Source organism: Raphanus sativus, chromosome 4, assembly GCF_000801105.2.
Source record: "Raphanus sativus cultivar WK10039 chromosome 4, ASM80110v3, whole genome shotgun sequence".
NCBI lineage: Eukaryota > Viridiplantae > Streptophyta > Magnoliopsida > Brassicales > Brassicaceae > Raphanus > Raphanus sativus.
Window position 1 is genome coordinate 26,637,711 of NC_079514.1, and position 17,034 is coordinate 26,654,744.

The following is a 17,034-nucleotide window of genomic DNA, read 5'->3' on the forward strand; positions in this document are numbered from 1 at the left end:
AAAGTAATATATCTAGTGGCTTTATGAAGAGCATCATCGATAGTTGGAGGAGTATTGAGTGTTAGTTCCGACCAGAAATCCGATTTATACCACAGAACTCTTCTAAGGGCCTCGATGGCGACTTGGTCGATGGGGTTCGAGAGCTTAGTTCTTACTGCTCTGAATTTCTCGATGTAGACTCGTAGCGAGTCCCCCATTCCTTGTCTGACCTTCCAGAGGTCGGCTTCAGAGGCTTGCTTCAGGATATGGGTCGAGTACTGCTTCATGAAGGCATTAGTTAAATGATCGAAGATGTCTATCGAGGCTGGTTCGAGACCAGAGAACCACTCAAGGGCTGTTCCGACCAGGTTTTTGGTGAATGTCCTACAGTAACCTGCTTCACATTCTTCTTGCGTAAAATGGGCTTTCACGATAGCTAATCGGAAGGCTCTCAAATAGGCCTTTGGGTCAGAAGTCCCATCATACTCGGGAATTCTAATTTTTCGGGTATCTCTTATGTAAGAACTGGCAATTCTGTCAGTGAATGGAGTCCCACGGGTTTCTTCGATCAAGCTATCGATTTCGGGAGCTGAGCTCGTTGCCTTGTGAACTTGAGCTCCCAATTTTTGGAGAGCTGCGTGAGTTCGTTCCATATATCTACGGATAGCTTCAGGTCCCTCTAAGGGAAGGACATTTGGGTCGTTGTTAGGTATCCGACGGGCAGGTTCCTGACGGAATCGTGTTGGTTCATCTTCCCATGCAGTTGGTGGGCTAAGTCGCTCGCCAGCTCTTGGGTTATCGGAGTCTACCCTTTGATACCCGTCCACATTCGGGGTTGAGCTTCTGGTTTGATAAACCAAAGCTGATGTTCTGCCCCCGGATGGGAAGGATACTTTTGCCCCAGACCTAAAATCAGGCGGCGGAGGAGGTAAGCGAGTGCTCCGGTCAGCAATCTCACTGGGTGTGGAGCTGGTTGTCGCTACGTTACTTCCCATAGCACTGGTGTTAGGTGGGTTAAATACGGGAGCTGCCCCAGTATGAGATGTCTGGAAAGCAGATCCCCGTCCATCCGGAACAGTGCTGTCAGGAGAAAAGTCTAAACGTCCTCGGGGGAACGAGGGATCGGTCAATCGATCTCGGAAAGTGACCCCCGGAGCTTGACGCTGCGGTGGTTGGGTTGTTACGTTTAGAGATCTAGTTATCTCTTAGAATCGTTGCTGCCGAATAGCTAGCTGATGCATTGTACGCTCACTTTCCTGAGCTTTGTCTACTAATTGCATCATCATCTGACGAATCTCAGAGAGCTGAGCCTCCGTTTGATTCGGAGTGGCTTGCTGCTGAGGATTCTCGGTGACTGGAAGCCCGGGGGCGGTTCCACTTGATGATCTTGGGTTAGTAGCTCCGATGGCAATCTGGCTCGTTCGAGCACTAGCCGGAGGCTGTTGCCCAGATCGGTGATCGCCACGTCGAGGCTCCGAAGTTACGAGACTAGTGCCTCCATCGTTCGGTGAGCCATCGCTCTGAATCGGGAGGTTAAGGTCAAGCGGATTCGTTGTCTGATCGGTAGGATTCATCCTCAAGTTATAGTAAAGGATTCGATTGTTTCTTCCCCACAGACGGCGCCAATTGTGAGGGATTAAACTCACCTCCTGATTTTTAGGTCGAGTTAAAGTTTAGGAAAGAGGTTAGGAAAAGATAACGCGGGTTAAATCCCGTAATAACTTATAGAATGAATTTGATTTGTATTGATAATGTGGTAAAGAATGGTTACAAAAGATGTTTCTCTTGATGATTACAAAGATAAGGAAATGTTTAAGAAATGATGTGAATGATCGTAAAAGTGAATAAGGGTTCAATCTGGATCCCCTTCTTTAGTCCTCGACCTTCTTTTTAAATAGCCTTGGACTTCTCTTGATTATCTTCAACTGATCTCCGAGATCTTCTCCGTTTGTTGAGGAATCCGCAACAGCTTCCCTTTGACCGGGTCCTGCGCTCCTTCTATTAGGATGTGAGCTTCCTCTTCACTGTGACCTCTTCGAAGATTGCCCTTAGCTTCCAGCCTCCGGCTTCGTATTTCTCCTTAGCTAAGGTCGCCGATATGCGTTGGGCTTTATCACGGCCCAGTACTTGTTTTGGTTCTATCGTCAGCTAACGGGCCATATTTGGGCCCAACAACCACTACCGATCTGTTATTGAGAAACCGCACTCTGCCACCCGGAGGTATTGGCCACTCTGGTGAATCTCAATGCTGCACTCTACCAATCTGCAGAAAAGATCACGCTCAGACTTACTGTGGTCTGGCGTGGGCCTGCCCCGCGGAGCGACTTCACAGCAGACACACTACTTTCCACGTTTGGATAACTATTAAATTTTGGTGCTAACCGGTATTTTCGCACATTTGCTCCCTGCATACCAGCCGTCAGCATCTGATTACAGTACTTTGCAGTGTACGTCATGCCCCCTGCGTGTGTTTAGCTCGTAGCATCTTTAACACAGGGTTTGGATAGCACTAGTACGGTGGTCCCCACGTAACTTTTGGACTTATAGCCTTTACGCAGGGCCCGAGCTGCAGACAATGTAATAGGGTTGATCAGACCCGTTCCTTATATGTCGTACACCCATGTGAGTAGTCTCACTAGTATATATAGGGTTTGCTGAGATCTAAGATCCTTTAGGACCTGACCTAACTAGTATGCCCCTTTAAGTACATTGGAGTTCATATAACCCCTTTAGCCGTAACTAATAATGTATTTTATAAGCTTAGTCCGGAGACGTTATCGCATACATAGGAGTAGGAAACCAGTGTACTTAAATATATCATAATAAAAGTAGTAGTGTATAAAGCTTGATCCGGGGATCTTACTTTAGAAGTGATAGAATTTGAGGTGCAAGGCATTCCAGCAGTTGGGTTGGACCTTATCGTCGCTGTCTTCCAGCTTATAGGCTCCTGCCCCTTGCACCTCTATTACCTTGTAGGGATCTTCCCATCTAGGAGCGAGTTTTCCGGCTGATTTGTCCCTTGTGTGGTCACAGACTCGCCTTAGGACCCAATCAACTGGTAGGACGCATTTCTAAGGCGGGCCGCCTCCCTCTTTTCATCGAGTAGGTGTAGACTTAGGGACATTAGCTCTTTATTCTCTTCCTGGGAAAGGAATTCAGAGACCATGGTCCTTACGTGCACCTCTGTGGGTATTACCGCGTCAGCACCATAGACAAGGGAGAAGGGAGTCTCCTGGGTAGCCGTCTCCGGGGTTGTCCGATAGGCCCAGAGTACTCCGTGTAGCTCTTCTGCCCATCGCCTGTGGGCGTCTTCTAGGCGCTTCTTGAGCATGTTCACTGTGAGGGATTAAACTCACTACCTGGTTTTTAGATCAGGTTAAGGTTAAAAGGAAAGATAACATGGGCTGAATCCCGTAAGAACTTATAGAATGAATGATGATTTTATTGATGATTTTGGTAAAGAATGGTTACAAAGAATGTATATCAGAATGATTACAAAGATGGTAAATATTTTAGAGATTGGGTGTATGATCGTAGGAATGAATAAGGGTTGAATGAATCCTCTCTTCTTGATTGACTTCTCCTTTAAATAGCCTCAGGCTCCATTTGATCGCCACCAACTGGTTCCCGAGATCCCCTCCGTGATTTGAGGGATTTGTAACAGCTCCCTTTTGACCGGGTCCTGCGCCTACTTGTGCGTCCACGAGCTGCCTTCTTTCCGTGACCTCTCTAGTAAGCACCTTTAGCTCACAGCCTTCGGCTCTAGCTTAGCTGCCTTTAAGGATTGAATTTGTGATGGGCCTATCGCGGCCCGTTATCATTTCTTGTTGTTTACTACTAGCTAGAGGGTCATATTTGGGCCCAACAGTTGCCCCCAGCTTTCGAGATAAGATTCCTTATCTCGGAAGCTAGACCTAGCCGCCGAACATCAATCTTTTCGTTGAGATCTCGAGCAACAGTTATCTTTATTGAAGATTTCCTTTGCTTAATCTGATGGCTACAGTTGCGTATGAAAAGGCGCAAGTACCCGACTTCTCGGCCAGCAAGCTTCCCATTCCTCAATTCTCAGAGAGTTCAGGTACTTTCGAGATTAACATGTTTAATCTATCCTTTTCCGGAGAGTATGGTTCTAACTTAGGTTTGGTGGACCGTGATTCAGCTCCAGTCGAGACGTCCCAGATGGGCGATGACAAGGAGGCAGATGAGGGAGATCCAGCCAAAGAAAGTGATCCAGTTGAGGGAGACAAGGATGTCGGGATGAGCTCCCGTGATAATGATGTCGAAGAGCTGCGGCTCTTTTTGAATTGTAATGTTGCTTTTCATGACTTTTGCCCAATGGGCTTTGTTTACGTTTCAGACTTATAGCATGAGGAGGCTTTTAAACCTTGACTTGTTTTAGGGTCTTCTGAACCCTCGTTAGCCTGGGGAGGCTTTTAAACCCTTTTATTCAAATTTCGGTTTTGTTTTTCGTATTAAGTCATTTGACTTGGTTTGATCGTTTCTTGGATGAGATTGACTTTTGTCAAGTGGTAGTTTCGGTTGGGACATGTATCGTGATTATTAGATACAATGTCCAATGACTTATCAGGTCTCGAAGATTTCGAGTGTATTCGATGACGAGGATCCTTAGAAGGAGATCCTGAAATATTGAGATTAGCTCCGGGTTTTTAGGAACATGAGCTACTTTGAAGACCTTAGGAGGGGGTTCATGGGAACCTGAATTCGTTTGTGGGATTTTAAGACCCATTGAAGTTTGCTTAGGATTTTAAGACCTTTTGAGATTTGATAAGGATTTTAAGATCTTTTGAGATTTGATAAGGATTTTAAGACATTTTGGGATTTGATAAGGGTTTTAAGACCTTTTGGGATTTGATAAGGATTTTAAGACCTTTTAGTGATTTCTAAGGATTTTAAGACCTTAAATTTGTAGACGTTTGATTTCGCCTGAAGGATTTTAAGACCTCCGAGGTTACTAAGGATTTTAAGACCTTAGGTCCAGGTTCATAGAGACCTGAGTTTGTCGGAAGGATTTTAAGACCTTAGGTCGATGTTCATGGAGGCCTGAGTTTGTTAGAAGGATTTTAAGACCTTCGAGATTTCTGAGGATTTTAAGACCTTAGGTTTAGGCTCGTGGAGACCTGAATTTGTTCAAAGGGTTTTAAGACCTTGGGTTCAGGTTCGTAGAGACCTGAATTTGTTCGAAGGATTTTAAGACCTTAGGTTCAGGTTCGTAGAGACCTGAACTTGTTCGAAGGGTTTTAAGACCTTGGGTTCAGGTTCGTAGAGACCTGAACTTGTTCGAAGGGTTTTAAGATCTTAGGTTCAGGTTCATTGAGACCTGAATTTGTTCGAAGGATTTTAAGACCTTGGGTTCAGGTTCGTAGAGACCTGAATTTGTTCGAAGGTCAAGGTATCGAAGATAATTGCTTTATTGATAATAGGATACATGGTATCACAATAATCATACAATCGCTGTTTGGGCTATGTGTTCTCAAACATATGCCCCCTTTCGTTATGGTGGAAAGAGTGTTAAAATGAGATTGGGGTTGCACTCATAACACAATGCCTACGTACCCAGTCAAGGGGTCAAGCCTAACGTAGTTCGAGGTTTTTAAGTACCTAGTGATAGTATCTTTTCAGATTTATGGCATTCCACGATCTGATATCAGGTACTCCGGTTCGTACCTTCAGGAGCTTATAGATGCCAGGTCGTACCACGTGGATAATCCGGTAAGGACCTTCCCAATTGGTTCCTAGCTTCCCAGCATCTGGCTCCTTGGTTCCTTCGAAAACCTTCCTAAGTACTAGGTCACCTACAACGAATTGTCGGGGCCTAACTTTGGAATTGTAATGTCGGGCCATTGCTTGCTGATAGTATTGAATGCGGAGCAAGGCTCGGTCTCGTCGTTCCTCGATTAAATCGAGGCTGTCTGATAAGAGCTGGTTGTTAGCTTTGGGATCAGACGTACAGAGCTCTCGACGGAGGCTTCCAAGTGGAGGTTTCCGCCGGAACGACAACTTCCATTCCGTAGGCTAAAGAGAAAGGGGTTTCCTCTGTAGCATTTCTCGGGGTGGTTCGACATGCCCAAAGTACTTCAGGTATCTTTTCAGACCCGGTTTTCTTGTTGGTTCCGAGACGTTTCTTGAGGTTTGCTAATATTGACTTATTAGCAGCTTCCGCCTGACCGTTACCTTGAGGTCGTCGAGGTGTTGAGAAGGTAAGGCGGATATTCCACTTGTCGCAAAATGCTTTGAAGTCGCGAGAAATGAACTGTCCTCCGTTGTCGGTTACGATCTCATACGGAACGCCGTGGCGGGAGACAATGTTTTTCCACACAAATCCTTCGACTTCGAATCTAGTTTTCTGTTGGAAAGCTTCAGCCTCTATCCACTTTGTGAAGTAGTCTATCAAGACCAAGAGGAAGCGTAGCTTCTGCCTTCCCCTTCCTGACGTTATGAGTGGTCCTACGATGTCCATGGACCACCTCATGAACGGGTACGGAACGGATATTGAGGATAGTTTTTCCGCAGGCTGATGTATAATCGGTGCATGCCTTTGGCATTTATCACATGAAGAGGAGTAAACCTCGCAGTCAGCGTAATGGTGGGCCAGAAATAGCCCTGTCTTTTGATTCGGATAGCTAGAACTCTGCCACCGGAGTGGTTTCCACAGGAGCCATCGTGCATTTCCTTCATGAGTCTCATAGCAACGAGGCCGTGGACGCATTTTAGGTAAGGTTCGGAAACGCTTCGTTTGTGGAGAACGGATTCGATTATACAATATCTCGCGCTTAATGCTTTGAGCTTTCGAGCCTCCCATTTATTGGGTGGAGTCTTTCCCTCCAGGATGTATTGCGTGATTGGTATTCTCCAATCCTCTCTCCCTACAACTTTGTTATGAAGAGACGAGGGAGGTTCCTGTTTGGGACCTGGTGTCGTGGTGGCCCCGGAGGTATTCGTAGGATTAGGCTCCAGGGAGTCTACATTCTGAGGAATACCTCCATTTTCTCCGTTATTCTCTGGGGTCTGGATGGTGCCCCCAGATGAATTTTTGAGAGCTGAGCGACTTCTGGTTTTGACTCTGCAGACGAGTGGATCCGAGGTCCGGATGGTGCCCCCGGAGGTATTCGTGAGATTAGGCTCCAAGGAGTCTGAATTCCGGGGAATACCTTCGTTGTTTTCCGTGTTTTGGATTGTGTTTCTGGAGGTATGCTTTTTAAGGCTACGAATTTTGGCTTTTGGGAACCAGAATGTTGTGAGAACTTGGGTAGCTACCGTTTCAGGGCAGGTACCTTCAGTTTGCTCTTTTGGCTTGCTGTCTATCTCAGCTTTAGTAGCTATGTCGATGCTCGGTTTTTTGATTCTTTCTACGGGTATGATTCGTTTTACGAGGGGGTCTGATGTGGAGGCTAAAGCAGCCAACGCATCTGCTGAGGAGTTTTCTCCTCGTGGGATCCTTGTTACCTCGAACTTGTCGAACTGCCTAGTGAGGTTCTGGACGACTTCGAGATATGCCCCCATTCTTTCGTCCCTCGTTTCATATTCTCCGTGGAACTGGCTAGCTACTAGCTGTGAATCACTATAAGCGTTTAGCTCTCGGATTCCGACGCTTAGGGCGAGTTTTAGCCCTACGATTAGTGCTTCATATTCAGCCTCGTTTTTTTTAGGCGCTAAATACGAGCCTGTAGGACTGCTCGATGGTTTCTCCAGCTGAAGAGGTCAGCCTTAGTCCGACACCGGAGCCTTGTTTTGATGAGGCTCCGTCAACATACAGGCTCCACTTTGGAGACTCTATTTCTGAGTCTAATTGCTCGGATGCTAGCTCAATGATAAAATCGGCAAGGACCTGAGCCTTTGCTCCTGCTCGAGGTCTGTATTCGATGTCGTATTCACTGAGCTCTATGGCCCATTTAGCCAATCGCCCTGACTGGCTGGGGCTGTGCAATATCATTCGTAATGGTTGCGAAGTCATTACGATGATCGAGTGTGATTGGAAGTAAGGTCGTAATTTCCTGGCGGCTGTTACGACTGCTAGTGCTAATTTTTCCATAGTAGGGTATCTAGTTTCAGCGTCTATCAGACCCTTGCTGGTATAATAGACAGGTCTTTGCTCGTTTTGCTCTTCTCGTACCAGCACACCACTAACTGCAGCGGTTGACACAGCGAGGTACATATACAGTGGTTCTCCCATTACTGGTTTGGCCAAGATGGGAGGTTCGGAGAGGTAAGCTTTCAATTGCTTGAAGGCTTCCTCGCACTTCTCGTCCCATAAGAACATCTTATTATTTTTTAGAAGTTTGTAGAATGGGAGGCACTTATCGGTGGACCTGGATATGAATCAATTTGATGCTGCGATTCGTCCAGTTAATCTATGTACCTCTCTGGTTGTCTTAGGTGACGGCATTTCCAGAAAGGTAGCTATCTGTTTCGGGTTGGCTTCGATGCCTCTTTCGGTTACGAGGTAGCCGAGAAACTCGCCTGAAGGTACCCCAAAGGTGCACTTGGCAGGGTTGAGCTTCATATCGTATTTGTGGAGGATATCGAATGTCATGTCCCCGATCCTAGATAGGATCGGCCGGATGGACCATGGTGCGAGGAGATGCACCAAAACAGGTCTAATGACCTAAGACAAGGCGTATCATGGTCCGTGGAGTGGGTTAAGTGTATCAGGAGGCTGAAACTTAACCAAGGAAAGGAAGGTTCAAGCTTAAGTAAGCTGGACAAGAGTTTAGATAGCTGACCGGAGTGTGAAACAAGCTCGGGCAGCTAGGATGAAGTGTGTGGGAGCTCACAGTAGCTCACAAGAGTTCTGGTCAGCTCCAGTAGCTGGAGTGTTAGCTCACTCAGCTGGTGACACTAGTGGTCAGCTCATCTCAGCTTGGAGGAGTGTTATGAGTTGACATGGTGTGACCGGACCATGGGCGGTTATGGTCCGGTGGGATGGTGGTGCGGTCCGGATGGGACCAGAGGTGTTTAGTGGTGTAGCCAGGCACTTGGCAATGTGCCAAGGGATGAAGTTCGATGTATGGGAGCAGTTGAGAGGCAGTTGAGGGACGGTTGGGCCGAAGAGATGCGGTGATTCCCACATGTGCCCATTCGGCCATTCACTCGCGCCCATTCGCCCAAAAGCGGTTGTCAAAGCCTTCCTCTATAAATAGAGGGCTCTGGACATCGATTTCCATCGTAAATCAAAGAGGGGAAACTATGCCAAAATTGCCAGAGAATCCAAGAGAGAAAGAGACCGGACGGTTTACTTGTTGGCCGCTTGTGTGTGGTGGTGATTTGTTCTTGACCGGCGACCAAGGAGGAGTTGTGGGAAGGAACCGTGTGAAGATGGATACAAGAGGAACCGAGAAGGCTAGTGGGAAGGATCAGAACCCATCGTCGGCCACTCCTAAGGTTAGTGATGCTAACCATTTACCATCGCCATGATCCATGGGTCCGGATGGATGGTCCGCATGGACCAAGTGATGTTGGTTGCATCCGTTCTCCCTTCTCTGTCATTCTATCTCTTTTATTATATATTCTGATGTTATCTGTGAGTTTAGACTCATAGTCAGGCCGCCAAGACATGGACTGATCAGTGTAATCTCTCCATGGCCTTGGTTGGGCATGTAAGGTTGGATCTCCTACTTCCGGTTGAGGTTTGAGGATTCCGACTTCATATATCCCTTAATTGGGATTTTTCATAAATTATCATGATGAAAGGATAATTTTATATCACAGTTTAAGAGGTGGTAAGTTGTAGCCATGGTGGCGGTTCTAGGTTGAGATCGGTATGATCAGGACCTGTTCTGAGAAATCTGACTTGGCTATTCTCTTAGTTGTGAATTATCATGATTTATCATGGTTTTTATTTAGTTTTTGGAGACCTATCCGAGTGGGTCAAGTATTGGGACAGAAACTAGTTCTAAGGGACTTAACCATGCATTGCTAGACTTGTTGCTAGGATATCGGTTTGATTGTGTATTTGATGGGATTTATATGATTGCAGGATCTGGTCAGGATCGTGGGAAAGCCAAGGAGCTGTGAAGACTTAAGCCAAGGATGGATGTGTGATGTGTGTGTTTAGATAGTATGGAACTTATGATAGCCTATTGTGCAAACTGATTGATATTACTACATTGTATGGATCACATGGTTTATATTAATAAAATGAATGTTTATCTTAGCTTCCGCATTGCTTATGATTTGTATATGAACCTCGGATCACTTGAAAATGACTTAGAATTATTTGGACATTAACCGGCCAATTGCACTTAGATGATTAGGTTAAGGCCGCGGACCAGTTGGGTCTTGGGATCCAGGTTCGGGTCTTACAAATTGGTATCAGAGCATGCTTGATTCTAGGACTTGGGGGTTATGGTTTGATCATCACACATCCGGCTGGGGTCTCACAGTATAGGGCTTGATTTATTTTTGTTTTAGGAACCGTTTTGATGGATCATTGGTTAAGTGTTACTAACATTGATCTTGTGTGTTGTTTTTGGTGTTCCTAAGGGTGGTAAGAGTCGGAGCAAGTCCAAGAGGGCTAAGGATGGAGCTGGAGCATCTGGCCAAGGTGGCGCGGATGGAGCCAATCCAAGTGTGGTGCTGCCTAACCCAAGCATTGGTGTGGACAGTGCAACTGGATTGCCTCTGGCTCGGATCAATCCGACTGAGGTTCAAGGAGGTCTAGTGGAACAGCAGCAAAAGGCGGCTGAGGAAACTAGGCAGCAGCTGGAGCAAGCTGAACTAGCTAGGCAGCTGCAAGAGCAAGCTGAGGAAGCTGCAAGGCAGCTGCAAGATGACATGGAAGTTGAGGGAGAGTCCTCACATGCTGGTGATCAGGGTGGCCAAGGCAATGGTGCAGCCAATGGTGGAGTCAACCAAGGAAACCAGCTGGTGGAACATTCCATGAAGGAGGTGCTTGATGCAATCAGGCTCATGGGTAGTCAAATGTTGGCTATGACCCAAGTGATCACTCCATTGGTGAATTCATCAGTGGGGCAAGCTCCACAAGTTCAGGTGGTGGTACCAGAAACTGCTGGACGAGTTGCACCGGTTGATGAGGTGATTGAACTCGATCCACCAGCTAGAAGGTCTGGTAAGGTGGATTACCTGAAGGTGCTGGAGCACATATCTCGCCTAGGGACAAAGCATTTTGCTGGAAGTGCTGATCCTATGGAGGCGGATGAATGGAGGGACAGACTGGCCCGGAACTTCAAGTCTACAAGGTGCCCTGAGGAGTACCAGAGAGACATAGCAGTGCACTTCCTGGAGGGAGATGCACACAACTGGTGGTTGTCTGTGGACAAGCGCACCAATGGTTCTATTGAGAAGTTCTCAGACTTTGAGGTTGAGTTCAACCATAAGTACTTCCCAGCTGAAGCATGGGATCGTTTGGAGGCCAAGTTCTTGGACTTGACTCAAGGGCGCAGGTCAGTCAGGGAGTATGAAGAGGAGTTCAACCGGCTCAGGAAGTATGTGGGTAAGGAGTTGGAGGATGAGAAGGTTCAGGTCCGTAGGTTCATAAGAGGCCTTAGGGTCAAACTCCGGACTTACTGCTCAGTCCGTACCTTCCGTACCGTCTCTGAGTTGGTGGAGCGCATGGCAATGCTGGAGACTAACCTTGCTGAAGAGGCCAGACTCAAGAGTAGGAGTCAGGCAAGTGGTACTGGTCATGCTGGTGACCGGAAGAGGAAGAGAGATTCAGGTGATGAGGGTAAGACCTCAGGTGGAAGGCCGGAGTGCCAAAAGTGTGGAAGGCGCCATGGTGGTGAGTGCTGGAGAGCTATGGGAGCTTGCACGAGGTGTGGCAAGATGGACCACTCAGTCCGGGACTGTCCTGGACCAGATCAGAGTCGTGGTCAAGCGGCTGGTGGTGACTCTAGGACTTGTTTCCAGTGTGGAAAGGCCGGACACTTCCGAAAGGAATGTCCTAAGCTTCAGGCTGGATCAGGAAGGATGAAGTCTGAGGTTAGCAAGCCGGAACCAAGCCGTGGCCAGACATCTGCACCAAGGGTCTATGAGTTGTCTAAGGACATTGATGAGGCCAAGCCTTTCATGGCGATCACTGGTAATGACCTAATCTTATTCTTTTAAATTTTTAGAAATGCATGGTATGGAACCTAGAATGGATTAGATGCTTAGATTGGGTTTCCTGTAGGGACCCTAAGTATTGGTGGTGTGGAAACACATGTACTTTTCGACACTGGAGCTACACATAGTTTTGTGAGCCCATGTTTGGTCGGAAAGGGTTTGTTCCAGATTGGGACAGGGGATGATCCTGGCCTAGTGAGTGCGGCTGGAGGCCAATTGATGCCCTCATTAGGACGAGTGAAGGATATCCCAGTGGTGATCCAGGACAGGGTAATGCCTGTGGATCTTGTTGTGGTCCAACTCAAGAATCATGAGGTGATCTTGGGTATGGACTGGCTTGGAAAGAATCGGGCCACCTTAGACTGTCACCGGGGGAGGGTGCTGTTTGAGAGTGGGTGTGGACCCCCGATCAGGTTCCAAGGTATTCGTCCAACCTCTGGATGCTTAGTGGTATCAGCAGTCCAAGCGGAAAGGATGCTTGAGCGGGGTTGTGAGGCTTATATTGCCACAATCACCACTAAGGAGGTTGTTGGGGGTGGTAACCCGGACGGGATTCCGCTGGTCAGTGAGTTTGAGGATGTGTTTAGGTCTCCCCAGGGCATTCCCCCTGATAGGTCAGACCCATTCATAATAGAACTGGAACCAGGGACGGCCCCAATATCAAAAAGTCCCTACCGCATGGCTCCTGCTGAGATGGCCGAGCTAAAAAAACAACTGGAGGAGTTGTTGGATAAGGGTTTCATACGCCCTAGTGTGTCGCCTTGGGGAGCACCAGTCCTCTTTGTAAAGAAGAAGGATGGTAGCTTTAGGCTGTGTATTGACTATCGAGGGCTGAATAGGGTTACTATCAAGAATAAGTACCCATTGCCTCGGATAGATGAGCTGTTGGATCAGCTTAAGGGAGCAAAGTGGTTCTCTAAGATTGACTTGGCTTCAGGGTATCATCAGATCCCAATTGAACCAAGTGATATAAAGAAGACTGCATTCAGAACCAGGTATGGCCACTATGAGTTTGTGGTTATGCAATTTGGTCTGACCAATGCACCAGCAGCATTCATGAAGATGATGAATGGTACCTTCCGAGACTTCTTGGATGAATTTGTAATCATCTTTATTGATGACATACTTGTATACTCCAAGAGCAAGGAGGATCATGAAAGGCATCTCCGGGCTGTGCTGGGAAGGTTGAGAGAGCAGCAGCTCTTTGCTAAGTTAAGCAAGTGTAGCTTCTGGCAGGAGAGCATTGGCTTCCTTGGACACATTGTGTCAAGTGAGGGTGTGTCTGTTGATCCGGAGAAGGTGGTAGCCATAAGGGCATGGCCTCAGCCTAAGAATGCCACAGAAGTCAGGAGCTTCTTAGGGCTGGCCGGCTACTACAGGAAGTTTGTGAAGGGCTTTGCTAGTTTGGCACAGCCTATGACTCAGTTGACAGGAAAGGATGTTAAGTTTGTGTGGCCAGAAGAGTGTGAGAGGAGTTTCTCCGCGCTTAAGGACATGCTTACTAGTGCACCAGTCCTTGTCCTGCCTGAGGAGGACCAACCATATGTGGTGTACACAGACACCTCCATTACTGGACTAGGCTGTGTACTGACCCAACATGGGAAGGTCGTTGCGTATGCCTCATGGCAATTGAGGAAGCATGAGGGTAATTACCCAACACATGATCTGGAGATGGCAGCAGTGGTGTTTGCCTTGAAGATTTGGAGGTCATATCTATATGATGCCAAGGTTCAGATACTTACAGACCACAAGAGTCTAAAGTATATCTTCACTCAGCCTGAGTTGAACCTAAGGCAAAGAAGATGGATGGAGTTTGTGGCAGATTATGATCTGGACATAACCTACTATCCAGGGAAGGCCAACTTAGTGGCTGATGCTTTGAGCCGGAGAAGGGCTGAGATTTCAGCTGAGAAGGAGGCTGATATATTGGAAGGGATGGTCCGGTCACTCAACCTTAACACACTGGCTAGTGCTGATGAGCCATTGGGGTTGGAGGCAGTGGATCAGGCCGATCTCCTTACCAGGATTTGTGCAGCTCAGAAGCTGGATGAGAACCTTCAAAAGGTTGCTCTCAATGACAAGACTGAGTACCAAACCACAAGCAATGGTACCATCTTGGTCAATGGGAGGATAAGTGTTCCTAACAATAAGGAACTCAAGGAAGAGATTATGAGGCAAGCTCATAGATCTAAGTTCTCAGTACATCCGGGATGGAACAAGATGTATAGAGATTTGAAGAGGTATTACCATTGGGTGCGCATGAAGACTGATGTGGCCGAATGGGTGGCAAAGTGTCCCATTTGCGAATTGGTCAAGGCGGAGCAACAAGTGCCCAGTGGACTACTCCAAAGCTTACCCATTCCAGAGTGGAAGTGGGATCACATCACCATGGATTTTGTGACTGGTTTCCCTACGACCAGAAACAAGAAGGATGCTGTTGGGGTGGTGGTCGATAGGCTAACTAAGTCTGCTCACTTCTTGGCAATCAAGAAGGGAGATGGTGTGGATGAGATTGTGCAGATTTACATCAATGAAATAGTGAGGTTTCATGGTGTACCTGCAAGCATTGTGTCGGATAGAGATCCGAGGTTCACATCTTACTTTTGGCAAGCGTTCCAAAAGGCATTGGGCACAAAAGTGCACATGAGTACAGCCTATCATCCTCAGACTGATGGTCAGTCGGAGAGGACAATCCAAACGTTGGAGGACATGCTAAGGGCCTGTGTTTTGGACTGGGGAGAGACCTGGGAGAAGCACTTGCCTTTGGTGGAGTTTGCTTACAACAATAGCTTCCACACAAGCATTGGTATGTCATCATATGAGGCTTTGTATGGGCGGCCATGCAGGACACCATTATGCTGGACCCAAGTGGGGGAGCGCAGCATGGTTGTTCCTGAGATTGTGGAGGAGACCACAGAGAAGATCAAGTTTGTTAAGGAAAAGATGAAGGAGGCTCAGGATAGACAAAAGAGCTATGCGGACAAGAGGAGGAAACATCTTGAGTTTGAGGTTGGTGACCTAGTGTATCTCAAGATGATTACCTTCAGAGGCAGGACCAGGGTTTCTGGAAGAAGGAAGCTGGATCCTAGATACTTGGGTCCATTCAGGATCACAGAGAGAGTGGGCGCGGTGGCATACAAGTTGGATTTGCCCTCAGCAATGGATGCATATCACAATGTGTTCCATGTGTCCCAACTGAGGAAATGCCTATCCGAACAGGATGTGGTGTTGCCTGAGATTCCCAAAGATCTTGGTAAGAACCTAACCTTAGAAACAAGGCCGGTTCGAATCATAGATAGGGCGAAAAAGGCAACAAGGAAGAAGACAGTACCTATGATCAAGGTAGTATGGGAGAGTAATGGCAAGGACATTATCACTTGGGAAACCGAGGCAAGGATGAAGGCTGAGTACTCTGAGTGGTATGATCAGTATGTTAGTGAAGATACACTTGGTCTGGATTCGAGGACGAATCCCTATCAAGTGGGGGAGACTTGTCATGTCCCCGATCCTAGATAGGATCGGCCGGATGGACCATGGTGCGAGGAGATGCACCAAAACAGGTCTAATGACCTAAGACAAGGCGTATCATGGTCCGTGGAGTGGGTTAAGTGTATAAGGAGGCTGAAACTTAACCAAGGAAAGGAAGGTTCAAGCTTAAGTAAGCTGGACAAGAGTTTAGATAGCTGGCCGGAGTGTGAAACAAGCTCGGGCAGCTAGGATGAAGTGTGTGGGAGCTCACAGTAGCTCACAAGAGTTCTGGTCAGCTCCAGTAGCTGGAGTGTTAGCTCACTCAGCTGGTGACACTAGTGGTCAGCTCATCTCAGCTTGGAGGAGTGTTATGAGTTGACATGGTGTGACCGGACCATGGGCGGTTATGGTCCGGTGGGATGGTGGTGCGGTCCGGATGGGACCAGAGGTGTTTGGTGGTGTAGCCAGGCACTTGGCAATGTGCCAAGGGATGAAGTTCGATGTATGGGAGCAGTTGAGAGGCAGTTGAGGGACGGTTGGTGTTTAAGGTGAGTTTGGTCAACAGAAAATAGAAGAACTCAAGAGTGGGATGAACAGAGACGTTTTATTAGAGTCGGAATAACGAGGGTACAAGAGTAAGAAAGCCGGCTAGTCGATGCTCGGTGAGCTCCTAGCTGGAAGTACAAGAGAGCGGCGAGATACAAAGAGAATAAAGGAAACCCTAATCTGGCCGCAAGTCTGTCTGTCTATGTGGTGATACCCTTTCTTCTTGTCCTCAACTCCTTATATAGTCTCCCAGGTCGGTTGGTCTCGACCTAATTCGTCTTCCTTTGGTCATGGGCTTTTCGGTATACAGGCCCAATCGGGGTGACTGTTCGGCCCGAGCTGTTTGGTTGCTCTCTTCGGCTGCTCGTCCTCTAGCTAAAGTAGTCACGAGCCGAGTCGGGGTTAGTCGAGGAGCCGGCACCGAGCCGACTGCTCTCTCCTTGGTGGTAATGGGCCTCCTGTTCGCTGGGCCTTGTGGGTGGTGACATTCCATCCCCAACAATAAGTCCCCCCCTAGTTCATAGTCGGGTCGAGCAAACGATCGCTATGAGCTAGTTGTTTTAGGGCTCGAAGAACAGGAGACTCGTTGTTGACTTTGACGATTCCTTCAAAAATCGTTTGGAGAAAAGAGCTTCCGCTGTTCGGTATAAATCGTCTAGATTGATGCCGAACAACGATCCTTCCGAACTGGGGTCCGATCGCATTCGGTTCGTGATGTGACGTCGAACCGTCGCCAATTGTAGTGAGGGAGCTGAACCGTTATTAGGTTTTGGATCAGGAAGCCGAAGCGCCGCCAGGTTTTGGATCGGAAAGCCGAAACGTCGCTAGGTTTTGGACCGGGAAGCCGAAAGGTCGCGCTTGAGACCGACGCGCGAGCCCGTCTAGAGGCCCATTTAGGCCCGTCTAGGGCTAATTATGGCACCTCGTTGAGCGCGCGTCCCTTCTCCTATAAATAAGAGA